This window comes from Podarcis cretensis (genome assembly GCF_951804945.1).
Source record: "Podarcis cretensis genome assembly, chromosome: 13".
In the NCBI taxonomy this organism is placed as follows: Eukaryota; Metazoa; Chordata; class Lepidosauria; order Squamata; family Lacertidae; genus Podarcis; species Podarcis cretensis.
This window is the reverse complement of record NC_137182.1, coordinates 3,726,907-3,742,649: the sequence shown is the minus strand read 5'-3', so window position 1 is coordinate 3,742,649 and position 15,743 is coordinate 3,726,907. Positions and strand designations below refer to the sequence as shown.

The following is a 15,743-nucleotide window of genomic DNA, read 5'->3' as shown; positions in this document are numbered from 1 at the left end:
GTTTCAGGATAAGAACGGACCTCCGGAATGAATTAAGTACTTAACCCGAGGTACCACTGTACAGTGGTTTAAATGAAAATGAAAACAAGGGGAAACAGGATAGGGGAGAGCTTAACATTAAGTTCCTGCTTCCATGCAAGGTTTTAGTAAATTGTGGGGGGCAGTAGTATAGAGTTGAGGTTGGATAGATGCCCTAAAACTGTTGTTGGGTTGGTTCACTTGTTTAAAAAAGGACAAAACGATTTTAAGAAGACATTTAGACTTTTGAGATGGAAGGATATTGCAACAATTTCCTACCATCCACTCCTATGTACCACTTAAACATCTGCCAAGTACCGAGTGAACATCATATGTTGGCCTCTCTTACAGCCATTGTTCATCTTACCTGCATATTATGAGCCTCTTGATCTACTGCAGATCAGTTAAAATGACATTTCAAAATGAGAAGCCTTAGAAGTAGGTTAAAAAAAAACCTCATAACTCAAAAATGTTTTGCCTAGTGTAAGAGCCAACATTCACAGAGCCCTCTGCTTTGCCAGGACCCCACACACATTGCTAGATTTCATGCATGCTCTTCTGAGAAATTGGGGGACTGGGATTAATCCTCTCATAACATCTTTGTGGGTGTCTGACAAGCTGTTCCTCTCTTCCCCAAATGGAATGTTCTTTGTCTACTGCATTTCTCAGATGGGTTATAAATCCTACGAGAACATGAAAGCAACCAAAACCGAGATAAATACTTTAGACCAGCAAGCCAGAAGATGGGGGAACCAGTAAATTCTTGATCTGATGCACATATTGCAGGTTAAGGGAGCTTATTTTCTCTCCCTGAAAACAGAAATGATAGGATCTCTTCTGGCCCTAGAACTTAGAACATTCTAAAAGGCGAAAATGAAAAAGGTGTTTATGCTGGAACAGGCCTGGCAATAGCAAGCCCCACTGCACCACGGACTGGAGACTGTCCATAATGCCCACTTAACTGCTTTCCCAGTCCATTCCGCCCATCATATCTGTAATGGTTGTGAGGGGGTTACTTGTGCGTAAATTGCCTTCAGTTTAGTTAGCTTGTTTGCTCAACCATGTTTAGGGTTAGAGCTCGCCCTCCGTGACCTGTTAGTCACTTGCAGAATCCGTCAGTGGGCGTTCCTTGAATCTCTTCCAGCATAAAAGCTGTTTGACCCCAAGTCTCCTCCTATGTTCCCTGCGCGGAACGTGTCTGCGCAAGTAAGGGGAAGGCAGGGGCGTGCCAGCGCTCTCTCCGCTAGTTTCGGTTGAAGGGTCTTGGAGCCCTGACACCGATTCCTCCATCTCCCTCTCCTCTCTATTGGTGTCACGCTGAATTCCTTCCCCCCTGCTTGTTCCCTCTCCGGCAACGCTCTGGAGCCAAGGCCACCGCCTCTCGCTTTGATGTCAGTTCCCTGACAATATCATAGAATCATAGAATCATAGAGTTGGAAGAGACCACAAGGGCCATCGAGTCCAACCCCCTGCCAAGCAGGAAACACCATCAGAGCACTCCTGACATATGGTTGTCAAGCCTCTGCTTAAAGACCTCCAAAGAAGGAGACTCCACCACACTCCTTGGCAGCAAATTCCACTGTCAAACAGCTCTTACTGTCAGGAAGTTCTTCCTAATTGTCAGGGGCTCAGGAGCAGAAGCACAGGGAAGAGGGGAGATGGAGAATGAAGGGGAAGAATCTGAGGGCAGCGTAGGAGAAGATGACAGTGGCCTGAGAGATTCCATGAGCCTCTCCAGCGAATCGGAAGATTCACAGAAGGGGGCGCCGGTGGCCAGGGCAAGGGGGGTCCCAAGGGGGATACTCCAGAAGCAAGGGGCCAGCGGGGACTCCCAGAGCAGCAGTTGGAGATCAGGACCAGCTTCCCCACCTGAGCATAGTGGGGGGGAAGAGTCCCAGGTATCGGGGGTAGCGTCTCCCCCAGCAGGGAGAGAAGAGGAGTCAGGGCTGACCACGCCTCCATCGGAGAGTCAGGCAACGGAGGGGAGGTCAGGTCCAGCTAGCATCCCGGAAGAGGGAAGCAGTGACAGAAGCAGTGTAACGGTCAGGAGGAAGGTCACTGGGTTGGCGCGAGAGCCAAGTTCAAAAGTACAGGCACGCAGGGCAGCAGAGAACGAAGATTGGGAACAGGGTCCTAAAGCCCGCCGGAGACAGGGGGAGGAGTCAGGGGACTCAGCGTCAGAAGAGTCCAGAAAGGGGAATGCCCCAGCGGACAGGAGGACCCAGAGGAGAAGAGAGCAGAGGAAGAGGTGGAGCAGGGCTAGAATCTTAAACTGGTGTCAGGGGGGAGGAGATTCAGACGGAACTTCGGCGGTCTAGGGTTTAAGACGTAGAGCTGCGCGCTACGGCTTTGGAATGGAAACTGAACTTCAATAAAGACTTTTGTATATAACGACGACCTGGCGTTGGTCCTCTGTGAGCTGGGACCTTGGGCAGCTCTGACACTAATGTTTAGGTGGAATCTTCTTTCTTGTAGTTTGGAACCATTGCTCCGTGTCCACTTCTCTGGAGCAGCAGAAAACAACCTTTCTCCCTCCTCTATGTGACATCCTTTTATATATTTGAACATGGCTATCATATCACCCCTTAACCTCCTCTTCTCCAGGCTAAACATGCCCAGCTCCCTTAGCCGTTCCTCATAAGGCTTCGTTTCCAGGCCTTTGACCATTTTGGTTGCCCTCCTCTGGACACGTTCCAGTTTGTCAGTGTCCTTCTTGAACTGTGGTGCCCAGAACTGGACACAGTACTCCAGGTGAGGTCTGACCAGAGCAGAATACAGTGGCACTATTACTTCCCTTGATCTAGATGCTATACTCCTATTGATGCAGCCCAGAATTGCATTGGCTTTTTTAGCTGCCGCGTCACACTGTAGGCTCATGTCAAGTTTGTGGTCAACCAAGACTCCTAGATCCTTTTCACATGTACTGCTCTCAAGCCAGGTGTCACCCATCTAAGAAACCCTCCACAGAAACCAATACAGAGCATAGGATATGTCTGTGATATAGCAATAATTAATTTTTAAAGGTTGTCTGAAAAATAAATGTTTTATACACAAAAAAATTGTCCAGTAGCACCTTAGAGACCAACTAAGTATGTTCTGGGTATAAGCTTTTGTGTGCATGCACACTTCTTCAGATACTTAGTTGGTCTCTAAGGTGCTACTGAACATTTTATTTATTTATTTTGACTGCATCAGACCAACACAGCTACCTAGCTGAATCTAGAATGCTTTATACACGTTTGTGTAGGAAGGAAACAAATGGCCCTCTCTTGGAAGGGAATTCTGGAGCACTGGGGTTGCCACAACTGTGAACACACTAAATATCTGAAGCAGTTTTAAAACACGTTCTTTCCCTCCAAGAACCCTGGACATGGTAGTTTACCCCTCGCAGAGTTAAATTTCCCAGCAACCGTTAACAAACTGCAGTGCCCAGAATGCTTTGAGGAGAAAAAGATTGCTCTGAATATGGCAGAGGCTAATTTAGCCTTCCGTATAGGATCTGATCCGGAGGAGACCTAAATCAAGGCCTCTAGTGTCTGGGTGGGGATATGGGAGATCACCAGGTCCTATCATGTTTGGATGAAAATATACCGATGGGTGTTTCCCCAAAACGCAAGTATCTTTTTCGGGATTGAACCACTAATGCCGAATTAATTTCAGAACTATCACTTACCTGCCTTCCCGCTATGTCTAATTCTCAGTTTTGTCAGTGCTACAGGGTCCATACGTTCCACAGTAATAATATTCCTGCATGCAGGCAGGTAGATGACAACTTTTCATGGAGCTCAGGATAAAGATAATTCCTCCAAGCTTCTAGTGTGGTCCCTTGAGTAACTTTGAATAGCTTCTCTCCACATGAAATAGGTCACCTGCAATGTTGGGTGAAAGATTCCTGCATTGCAGGGCGTGGACTTGCAGTCCCTTCCAAGTCTGTAATTCTATGAAATAAGGAACCAGGCTAAGGAACCAGTGGTGGCTTGAACTCTTTCAAAGAATTTGCCAACTTCATTACTGATGTCATAATCCTGAGCTATGAGCTGCAGGATGACATCATGATACAGAGTTAGCTAGGTCATAAATGCCTCCAAAGCATGTTATGTGACAGAAGCAGACCTGTGTGAGTGTGTTCAGGCTTGCCACAAAGCCTCCCCCAGCCACCAACCTACACAAACAGGCAAGCCATTTCAGTTGAGGTATGAAAGTCAAACTTCATTTGCTACATTTTTGAACAACCGTATTCCTTCATATGAACCTGTCCAAGCTCCAAGATCTTGGGGGGAAGCCTCTCTCTGCCCCACCACCGCCACAGGCACATTAGGTTGGGACGTGGGGAGGGCCTTCTTGGTGGCGGCTCCCAGTTAACTTTGGAACTTCCTCCCTAGAGTGGCTGGGCTGGCTCCCTCCTTGTTGCCCATCCACCAGCAGGTGAAGACTTTTATTCCTACAGGCTCTTGGGAACTGTTTTAAGGAAAGTGCTTTTAATAGTGTGGTGCTGTTTTCTACTAGATTTTATATATCTGTTCTAATATTATTTTAATTCTGTTTAATTCCTTTTTAACTATAATCACACACACACAAACATAGAGAGAGCTTTCTGTGTTTTACACATTTGTTTTCATTTTTGTGAGCCACCCTGAGCTCCAGTTCTGGGGAAAAGGAAGGATATAAATATAAATAGTTTTAATTAATTTTATTTTCTGTACATTTGTTTAGCTCCAGTTGCTCATAATCCCATGCTTCTTTCAAAATTTGGACAAATGTGTGCAATGGAGTTGCACTGCCTTTCAGGAATTCTCTCAAGAGCTTTGTGGGTTTACTTCTACCACCTCAGAGATCTGTTTTAAGCTCGTTTATCTTTGCTATCTGTTAATAACAGACTTCTGCAAAGCTTAAAAGATTATTAATATTAGATGATCAACACCAAGCCTCATATTGGAAGCTCCAGAATGGAATCAATCCCAGTAGAGCTTGCATTTGGTGTCACAGGTAAAAACCCTACTTGTCAAGGATCTGCCATGGGTGCATTTTAAGGCTCCTGATTTCTCCTTTGCAGCTGTGTGCTTACCTGCTCTGCACCTGACAATGCATATGACGTTAGGTGTAGGGCAGGTGTGTGTGGTTGGGGAGAGACCTCATGGGCCAAATTAGAGCCCAGCAGAGCAAAATTTGGGCCGTGGACCAGAGGTTGCCCACTGGTGTCTTATAATCATGAACTAAAAAACAGCTGCATATATAAGAGAACCCATGTGCTGAATCTTCAGCAGGTCCTAGCAGAAAGGCTGTGTGGGTTTGCAAGGCCTATGTACATTTTCAAAAGCAGGAGGAGGCTGGATGACCACAGCATGTGCCAGAGATGATAAAATGCTAGGTTTATAAACTGAGATGAAAGCTTGGATTTGGCAGCCTTGAAAACAACTGTAGATTCCCTCCCCCCCCCCATAATTTACGTCTGTTCTGTTCTAACATCTGGTGCACTTATTTAAAACTCTGCTTCTCCACATTTTAAATAGATGGGTTGGTTTGTTGGATAAAGAATGGGAATTGGGATTTACTAACATTAGGCAATGGATCAACATCAATACAGTCAAATCATAGCTGGTGCACATTTAACTTGTACAATTGCAGCTTCACACACTCAGCGGCTGGACAGCTGATACTGCACAAGTTAAACGTGTGCAAGGTGGGCTCTCAGACTTGCTTACTGGGCTGTGGGATCCTCCCGCAAGATGTCATGGGAGCCTGCCAGAGCCTGTTAAGCAAGGCCTGCTCAGCACACAGGCTTTGGAAAGGTAGGGGGGGTGGCATGGAGGTGCTTTAAGGGGTTTTCTTACTATACATGCAATTTCCTGGAAAACAGCCCCCATGCAAGCTGTGAGCTGACTGTAGTGATGGAATTGTCAAATATAGGCAGGAAAGTAAAGCCATTCCCAGCTCAAGATAGACAATAAGCATTTTAAACATTTTCCCCTGGCCTTTCCATTCTAGCCATAGATAACACAAGATTGTTGCAAGACAACGGATTGACTTCGCCCCTGGAGAAACACTCCATTTTCTCTTGACACAGATGGATGCCAGCAACAACAACGGAATCTATACTGCAACACACTTACTATCAAAGAGACTTTCTGGTTCATTCTGAAGCCATTTTTTGTTCTTTCTTGAAGCTGACTATAGGATCCAATGGTGAAATCTTGAATTTTAGTGTACCTGTGATTGGGCAGTAGAAGGTCCATTCTGAAACACAAGAGAGAAACATAGGAGGTGTTCATGATCTTTCTTTCTTTGGATTTTGGTTGTTAGTAAGCATAATAAATAATCGGGAACAATTCCTGCTGAAACGAATGAGTTGGGAGTGGTGGGCAGCTGTTGTTTACGCTTATTCCAAAAAGTTTCCCTGCCTTTTTCCAAGTCATCAAGATCTCCACACTTGGAATCAATCCCATCCTCTTGAGGATCAATGGGCATGAAAGATTCCTGCCTGATAGATGTGCATGCATTAGCCAAGCGGAACAGAGCAGTTCTGTGGGAAGGCAGTGGGCAGACAAATTGTGCAAGAGAAGATCATGAATCCTGCTGATCTGCAGGACATTATTATTTAGGGTAAAAGTATGGGTAAAATTACAAGTAATCAAGCTGGACCTTTAGCAACAACTAATGCTCAATATCTTCAAAGGAAAAGCAACCATGTAGAATCATATTATGTCTGATTTTGATGTATTTGAAAACTTGTTCAATTCTTTCTTAACTGTAGCTAAAGTGAATAAACACATTTGCCTACTGTTGCTTTTAGATTATTATCTAGAAGTTTAGTCTAATACATGACCCAAGCATTAGAGAGATTATGGGATAGGAGAGTGCATGGCATGGCAAGGCAGCTACTGGTGGCAAGCGTTCTTCCAGTGTTAATTGATGTCAATTAGGGTGTTGTTTCTCTTACAATTAATTTATTAATCATTTTATATCGTTCATCAAAAACATGTTTTAAAGCATTTATTATGTTAATGTCAAATATATAAAATGTGCAGACATTTGGGAGCTTTAAAATTCCACTCTGCTGTTTCAGTATAGAGTCCTTGCTAAATTATTTGTTTCTTTAACTAGAATTCTGAAAGAATGTGGATGTTGAGAGAAAAAGAACAAAGAGAGGCAGAGATAGGATAATAAGCTACCTTGTAAAAATCTCACAAATCATAAAGGAATGTATAAGACACTGTTGCTAAATAAATATTCACAGAAAATTACTTCACACTACATTTGTTGAACAGTTTAATCAAGAAGTGCATTCACTGGATCCAGCAGACAAAGGGATGTGTTTTTAAACATGAGTTGACAAAGAGTTGAGGCATGCATAAGCAATTGGACATGAGAAAAACCAAAGAGAATGTACCTTCCACCCCTAAGCTGTGGGAGGCTTCCTATTTAATTCACTGAGATAAACAGGACATTGAGTGGGAATTTAAAATGAATTGGGGGCACTTGAAACAAAGATGTTCTTAGACTGCCAGCCTCTAACCATCTACAATGTACCAGTGCTTTATTTTCATTTCTGAGAACTTCTCTGGACACGATATTAGATTTGCTAGCACTGTTAGTTCAGAATGGGGCAATTCTATTAGTGGCATTCTGGTTTGTGCCAATATTGCCCCATAAACTTGCAGATCAGTTGGGCTGTTGCTTATTCACCCTGTGCTGATTGTACCCTGCCCTGCTTTTCTACCTGTGCCAGCAGTTACCGATATATAAGACTAGAAAAGAGAGAGTAGGATTGTACCAAATCCATTGCTCTATGTGTGAGGTGCAAAAATGTGTTTTGTATCTGTCACTCTATATATGCAGTGCTTCTGAACCAAAAGCTGCATGGCATCAGTGCTCAGGTTTGTTCCAGTCGTTTTCCTGTCTGCACAGCAGGTGCGTGTGTGTGAAGAAAATCACTGTGAAAAACAACAGCCCAGGGTGTCCTTTCTCTGCACTGTTGATTGGGCAGAATCCAATGATGATTGTGTGCTGATGAAAGGTGTTCCATCAGCGGAAAGTGGAGGGGGGAATTTATGGTCATTCTGTGGCCCCTCAATGCTGGTAAGGCCAAAGATGATCCTGTTGGGGGAGGACTGGGAAATGGCCTGGATCTCAAGACTCCAAAGCCATTGTGATGCTCCAGGATGCCCAAACTAGGGGGAGATATAGACCACATTCTGAGCTGGTCTCAATCTCCCTCTCCTTTCTTTCAAACTCTTTGTAAAAACTGTGCTAAGTGGATGGAGGAGTCAGTGACTCCTCACTTTTAGGTAGAGAGACTACATTTGGAGATCAACCCCAGCTCCCCTGCCATAGGATTACACCCCAAGAAAACCATTTTCACTGAAAATAGGAGGCAGTCTAGTGTATAAGTTAGGATCTCCTTCGTTGTCTCTGTGTCCTTTCACCAGCCAGTGTCCCTTCAGCACTGGAGAGGGCAAAAATGAAGTGTTCGGAAAGAGACACTGTGGACCCACAACCATCCCATTCACCCAACACATCCCCAGAACAGGAGACAAACTGCACTGTAGTTTATTTCCCTCCCACTGGACCCAATGCAAGATAAACTCTCCCCCACCATTAAAAAAGAAAACATAACCCTTTCCACCTTTTGCCCCACAGCACCAGTGTGGGCCCAGCAGGTTGTGAGATAAAGCAGTTTGTTCGTTTTTGGTTCTCCCTCCCTTTTTATGATTTGCTTTCAGTTCTGTTCTGTTCATTTCACTTTTAACTGGTACACCACCTCCCTTCTATATTACTATGCACAAGGTGGTTTACAAGCTGAAGAAACAACAAAATATAAAAAGATCACACAACTGATAACCATCTGATCCAATACTGTACAAAAAAGTCACAATAAAAACCTAACTTTAAAATAAACAACTTATATCAAAGTAATATTCAATGATCCATCAGAATATAATAGTACACATGGTCTGGGAAGGGCTCCTAAGACTGGAGGGAAGGGTGAGGCAGATGGAAGAAAACATTGCCTGATGGCCAGCACAAAATCTGTCTCCCCTCACAAGTGTATTGTATGCAATAGTTGATGCCAGGCTTTAATATGTAAAGTACTGGAGTCCAGGGGCACCATCTCCTATGGGCCAAACCCTCCTCCCCAATGTTCAAATGGGGCAGAGGAGGCCAAACACCCAGCTGAGCATGGCACAGCTTCAGTGGCTGGTTCTTCTTCTTCCTCCTGCCATGGAGGGCAAGGAGCAGGGAAGCAGCCCCCCGGCCCATGGGGGGGAGGGGGAGGAGCCACTGGCACCACTGACCATTGAAGCCACGCTGCCATCACTTTTGGTTCAACCCCAGCTCCTCTGTATGTCCTGACATCACACACGTGACAGCCCCCCACCTCAATTGTCCTCAGATGTTGGAGCCTCTGCTGGAAACAGTCTAAGATCCCTCAGTTGCTGAATGGGAATCAGAGCTGTGTGAGCATGCCACAATCACTATGTGTGTGGTAGTATCCTAACATTAAACACAATTTGCTATGGGATAGAAACTTCTCCTCTCCCCACCATAATATATATTTAGAGTATCATGAAAGGTCTCATGGACATGTACGTACCTTCCACGCTGCTTCTGCAGAGCTGAGGCCAATGTTTTAATCTCACAACAACCCCTGTTAAGCTGTGAGAGGAGGCTTCCTCAAGGATACTCAGAGTTACATAGGTAAGTGAGGACAGGGCATAGCATGGGTTGCCAGTGCCTGGGGCAGGGTAAGTGTTGCGCATCCCTGGTAGACTGGGCAATGGTCAGGCCCTTCGCTGGCCAGCATCTAATCAAGGCAGCCCCTCCCTCCTCCCCCTCCCTCTCGGCTCAGGGATGGGGCACGTGTGGGCATCCCTTCGCCAGCCACGAGGAGGAGGAGGGGGTGCCCCAGCCCTGAAGGCCCAGCCCAGGCATGGCTCCATGCTCAGAAATTTTGACCTGGGGCCATGGCCCCCCATGCTACGCTACTGAATAATGGGGACCTGAGCTCACCACATCCAAGCCCATCACTCACTGCCCTACCAGTGGCTTTCATATAGGCTTCAGCCAACCATGGGTGCTATGCCTCTCACTACAGCCAGACATGAGAAAGAGTCAATGTCTCTGCACTAGGAAAAGTTTTGCTTGCTGAGTTTTTTGCAGCTGCAAGCCAGGCTGGTAGTCAGCTGGCAACACTGCTCTCACATTTCCTACATGAACACATTTCTGCTTCATCTTTTTGCTTTAAAGCATTCAACTAAGTGCAAACATACCCCGTGGATTTACCTGAAATTAAAGTGTTGTGAATTTCATTTCATTCTCTGAATTAAAATCGGATCCTCAGTATCAGTTACTGCTTTGCTGGGATCTGCTGAATAAATAATTAAAGGCAAAACTTTGGTACAGTATATATTACATCAACACCAGCTTTTCCCAGCCTCTGCCCAACCCTGATTACATATTAACCTAACAAAAACGTCTTACTTTTTGGTGAGTCAAATGTCAGATGACAGATACTGTTACTGAATGACTGCACATTTTTGATTGTGAATTATGAAAATAAGAATCAGAATTTGGTTTTAAATGCCTTTAATTCTACTTAACAAAATTAACGCCAGTTTATAGCAAGTACTCTAATTAAATTGTTTTTGTGGACCATGCTAAGATAATACTGCATAATTAAGCACATAATCCATCTAAAGTTAAGGCTCTTTCAAGGCTCAACTTCTATGCACACATTTGAAAGAAAGCTCTACTGTTGTCAGTGAGACTTACCGTACTTCTGAGCATGCATGCAAAAGACTGGGCTAAAAATCTCATTACTGTCAATGTGACTGTTAAGCACTAAAATGAGACTTAAAAGAGTTCAGCCTTGGCTGGATTCTGTGCAACTGCCTTTAACAGAAGCCTGATGTGCTAGCATTAGCAAGTGAAAATGTGTATCTGTGCTGGGAAAACCTTCACATCCTAATTTGTGCTGCTAAAGTAACAGGAGCCAGCCAGGATATTAAAAAACAATCAAACAGCCAGATAACCCTGCCGGACATTATCTACTTGCGAGGTGTTTAGTTATCACATATAATTACCATTTTTGTTACAATGTATTCTATTGATGGAAGAGACAAGCTATAGTTAGTTAGTTATATATAAATAAATAATAAATGGCTCCACCTTGATCCTTAACATTACTCAATAAAATGCATGGATGTCTAAAGATGATGAGGAATGGGGAAACAAGGAAGCCTTCATTATATTGATAATATTTATTAAGTCTTTCCAGATAATAATAAATGTGGATGTTTGTTCCTGAAGCATAGTTATCTTTTAGGTTGCTAGGACCCCCATGAAAAATGCAAAAACCCACATTAGGGAGCTCTTTTTTATTTCCTCTCAGAAAATTGGGGGGGGGGTATTGTTTTGTTTGTACTATGTAATGCATTTTATGTTTTTATACGGCCTTGTGATCTTCAGATGAAGGGTGTTGTTGTTTAGTCGTTTAGTCATGTCCGACTCTTCATGACCCCCTGGACCAGAGCATGCCAGGCACTCCTGTCTTCCACTGCCTCCCGCAGTTTGGTCAGACTCATGCTGGTAGCTTTGAGAACACTGTCCCACCATCTCGTCCTCTGTTGTCCCCTTCTCCTTGTGCCCTCCATCTTTCCCAACATCAGGGTCTTTTCCAGGGAGTCTTCTTTTCTCAGGAGGTGGCCAAAGTCTTGGAGCCTCAGCTTCAGGATCTGTCCTTCCAGTGAGCACTCAGGGCTGATTTCCTTCAGAAATGGAGAGGTTAGTTGAAGGGTGGTATATAAATTTAATAATAATAATAATAATAATATCATCATCGTTGTCGTCGTCCTGGGAAGCTTTAATGCTGTTCCCGGGGGCTTTTTCATCAAGCTGGATGGTGAACAAAACCAAAATTATAAAGGGGAAGGAGAGAGAAAAAGATTTGGCAGGTGGTGAAGCCAACACTTTCAAAGTTCCCGGTCAAAACAAAATAAAAAAAAATTCATTCCTTTTTTATTTTTAATTTTTTTTATTTTTTATTTTTTATATTTTATTTTATTTATTTATTTATTTATTTTTGACTATGGCAGACCAACACGGCTACCTATCTGTAACTGGAACTATGAAAGTTCCCGGTGTTCCCAACCAAGCAGCTGATTCTCTGGAGCAGCATCCAAGCATCTCATTCCCGCTCCCCGCGCACATATCCCGGCACATTTTCGGCATATCCCGCGGGGACCCCCACAGCAGACACAACGACGTTTCCCCCCCCCCGCCTCGAAACAGCCGCTCAACCCCCCCCCCCAAAAAAAAGTACCTGCTCCTGAGCCAGAGACAAGACCAAGCAAAGCAGGAGCCGGCCGCCCCAGCCCGCGTCCCCCCCTCCCCCGGCCAAGGGGTCTTCCTCCGCGCGCCCCGCCCGCTCTGCCTCCGGCTCCCTTCCTGGCTCCCGGCAGCTCCAGCTCGGCGCGGGGCGGGGCGGGGCGGGGCGGCCCGTCCTGCCGGCCGCCCCCCCCTCTCTCTCTCCCCTCCCGCTCCCATTCATTTGCTCAGCCCCGAGAGGAGCCAGACGCCGCCGCCGCCGCCGCCGCCGCCTCTCTGGTGTCCCGCACGGACGGCGGCGCTGCAGGTGAGTTGAGCGGAGGAAAAAGAAGGAGCCGCCGCCGCCGCCGCCGCCGCCGCGCCGCCCCGTCCCGTTTCCCCGGGGGCGCCTTCCTGGGCGCCCCTCCGCGGCAATGGGGCTGAGCCGGAAAGCCCACGAAGCGCGGGGAGCAGGAGCCCCCCGGTGCTCCGCCTCTCCCCCTCGGCGCCCGCTCCCGGTTGCTGGGCTGCTGCCTGAGGCGCTCGCCGTCCAGCATTTCTTCTCCATTTCCTTGCAGGCGGCGGGGGGGGGGAGGGGGCAGGAAGACTTTCCCCGGGGCGCTTCCCCTCCGCTCTTCTTGGCCGAACATCCACCTGTTGCGCCGGAGCCCAGGCGCCCCGGGAGGCTGGCCGGGCCGGCGCCGAATGGAGCCGGCCGGTCGGTGGCGTCGCTTCCATCCTGCGGACAAAAGGGCTGCCGCCCCGCGAAACCAGAAGCAGCTCTCTGGCGCTCGAGGGCTTCGCGGGCCCTTCATCTCCCCTCCATTGGCGCCTCAGCAGTGGCGTAGCGTGGGGGGTGCAGGGGGGGCCGCCGCACCGGGCGCAACATCTGGGGGTTAGGGTTAGGGGGCGCAAATCCAGGGTTAGGGGGCGCAAATTACTTGCCTTGCCCCGGGTGCTGACAACCCTACGCCACTGCGCCTCAGCCCCCAGCCCTGCTTGGGCGACTCCTGCGCCTGGGGCCGCGCTCACGCGGATGGGCTGCCGCTCCCCGGTTGCAAATGGGGCCCCTAAGGCCGCATCAGAGACGCCCCTGGGACCCGGTTGCTGCATTCTTCCCCGCCATGTGATTAAGCCTCGCACTACTTTGTGGAGCTGATTTGCAGTCGCGGGTGGCGCTGTGGGTAAAACCTCAGCGCCTAGGACTTGCCGATCGCATGGTCGGCGGTTCGAATCCCCGTGACGGGGTGAGCTCCCTTCCTTCAGTCCCAGCTCCTGCCCACCTAGCAGTTCGAAAGCACCCTTAAGTGCAAGTAGATAAATAGGTACAGCTTTATAGCGGGAAGGTAAATGGCGTTTCCGTGTGCTGCTCTGGTGCCGGTTCGCCAGAGCAGCTTCGTCACGCTGGCCACGTGACCCAGAAGTGTCTGCGGACAGCGCTGACTCCCGGCCTCTAGAGTGAGATGAGCGCACAACCCCAGAGTCTGTCAAGACTGGCCCGCACGGGCAGGGGTACCTTTACCTTTACCTTTAGCGTGGGGGTGCAGGGGGGGCCGGTCACACCGGGCGCAACATCTGGGGGTTAGGGTTAGGGGGCGCAAATCCACGGGTTAGGGGGCGCAAATTACTTGCCTTGCCCCGGCTGCTGACAACCCACGCTACGCCTCTGCTGATTTGGAGCCCTGACTAGATCACTGGTGAAAATGGAAGGGCATGGAAAACAGTTTCCTAGTTCCCCCCTGGCAGCCAGGACTTAGTTGATGTAATAACTTATGACACCACAGTGACATCACAGTCGTGTCCATAGCAGCCACAGGTGGGGTGGAACGGGATTGGGAGTAATCCAGCAATCCTAACTCTGGCTGGGGAGCAGCTGCATCTGAAGCCCTGCGGGTGAGGGGGGCAGGTGTGGGGTGGTTTGTTTTTGCTGCCCTAGCTGTAGGTTTGTGGAGCTGAGAGAGCAGAGGACCAGGGCCTCTGGGGATCCGCAGGACTTTGAATCCAAAGTCAAGACTTTGAATCGGCACAGCAGTGGCCAAGCCCTTCTGGCAGGAGGGAGCTGGTGGAGGGTCAGCTGTCTTGTCAGGCAGCACAGATCTGGAGGTGAGGATTGCACTATAAGCCTAAGTTTTGAACCGTATTAGTTTAGTTTGATGTATAGAGCTGTGTTTTAACCTATAAGAGAGCTTATGGTTCGCTTCTAGCATGATTTAGGACATTGCTTCCCCAAGTGGGCTGTACTGCTCCCTGTGGGGCAGTGGGATTACTTAGGGGGCGCTGAGAATCAGGGAGGCACTGAAGGTGATGAGGACTATCACACTTTGGAAAGTTGACAAAACTGGATCCGACTTTGAAAAGTCAGTACAATTGGCTCAAGTTGATCAGTTTTGCTGAATTAAGTGAACAAAATAGTTTTATTTGGGTTTTGAGTGAAGGTGAAATTAATGGTTACTATTTTGAATTTTATTGTGTTAATATATTCCTTAGTGGGCCATGCAAATGGCTCTTTTGAATAATGCTTTTTATAAGGTGGGGTAGTGGACCCTGGGGATGAGTTTATGCAACCAAAGTGGCAGTGATCTGTAAAAGATTTAGGAGATATGAGAAGGGAAAAGCTTTTTATCATATATTTTATTTCAGATGTACTGAAGCATTCTAGACACGGAATGGAAATCTGATACAGACCATGCTGGAATAGACTATGTTATGGGATGTCCCTATGCTAAGGGACAACAGTGGCCAAGCCCTCCTGGCAGCTATTCATGCAGAGGCTGGGTAGCATTTTGTAGTCTAAAAGAAAGCAGAACAAAACATTTGGCACCAGTTTGGCTGCAGGAGTTGTCAGAAGAAGGCATACAAGGTGCCATCTAACCGTCTTAGGGACTCCACTCTGAATTTGTATAAGGTTTACTCCTTAGCCCTGTCTTCTCCTGAAGATATCCCACAAGGCACGAATATATTGCCCAATATATCCATATTTCAACATAGTTGACACAAACTAGTATACTTATTTAGCTGGAGTATTGTGTACACACATGTGCCCCCCCCCCTTTTCTTGATTAGGCAAAACTTGTTGCTCAGTGAGACACAGGTCTTTGTCTAGCAAACTTTCCATCCAGTCCTGGCTTTCACGCGTTGCAGCTCTCTGGGGAAAGGGCATTTATCTTCCCAGAGATGCAAGATCTTGTTAGAAACGGGCGCCACTTCTCCACTGGCTGCAGGACGATGGAGGCACCTGCAGGGGCTCTGCATCTTGTGCCGCCCGAGGCAGCTGCTTCACCCCACCTCATGGACAGGCTGGCTGTGCCTGTGATCCCAGGAGAAACTCATGCAGTTCTGAGAAGCTTTCCTAGTTAACTATTAGAGAATCATGGAGAACATGTGGTTGGCATCAAATAAACCTTTCTTTATGTGTTGATAGC

General features: G+C 47.1%; 1 long non-coding RNA gene across 1 annotated transcript; it reads right to left on the bottom strand.

Moving 5' to 3' along the window:
• Positions 1 to 65: 65 nt before the first annotated feature.
• On the bottom strand, positions 66 to 11,651 carry LOC307201107. The gene is made up of 4 exons (XR_013832546.1): positions 10,300 to 11,651; positions 6,129 to 6,252; positions 2,984 to 3,887; positions 66 to 1,010 (listed from the first exon to the last, which is right to left on the bottom strand). It is a non-coding gene; the product is annotated as an uncharacterized lncRNA (long non-coding RNA).
• Between the last annotated feature and the right edge of the window lie 4,092 nt (positions 11,652 to 15,743).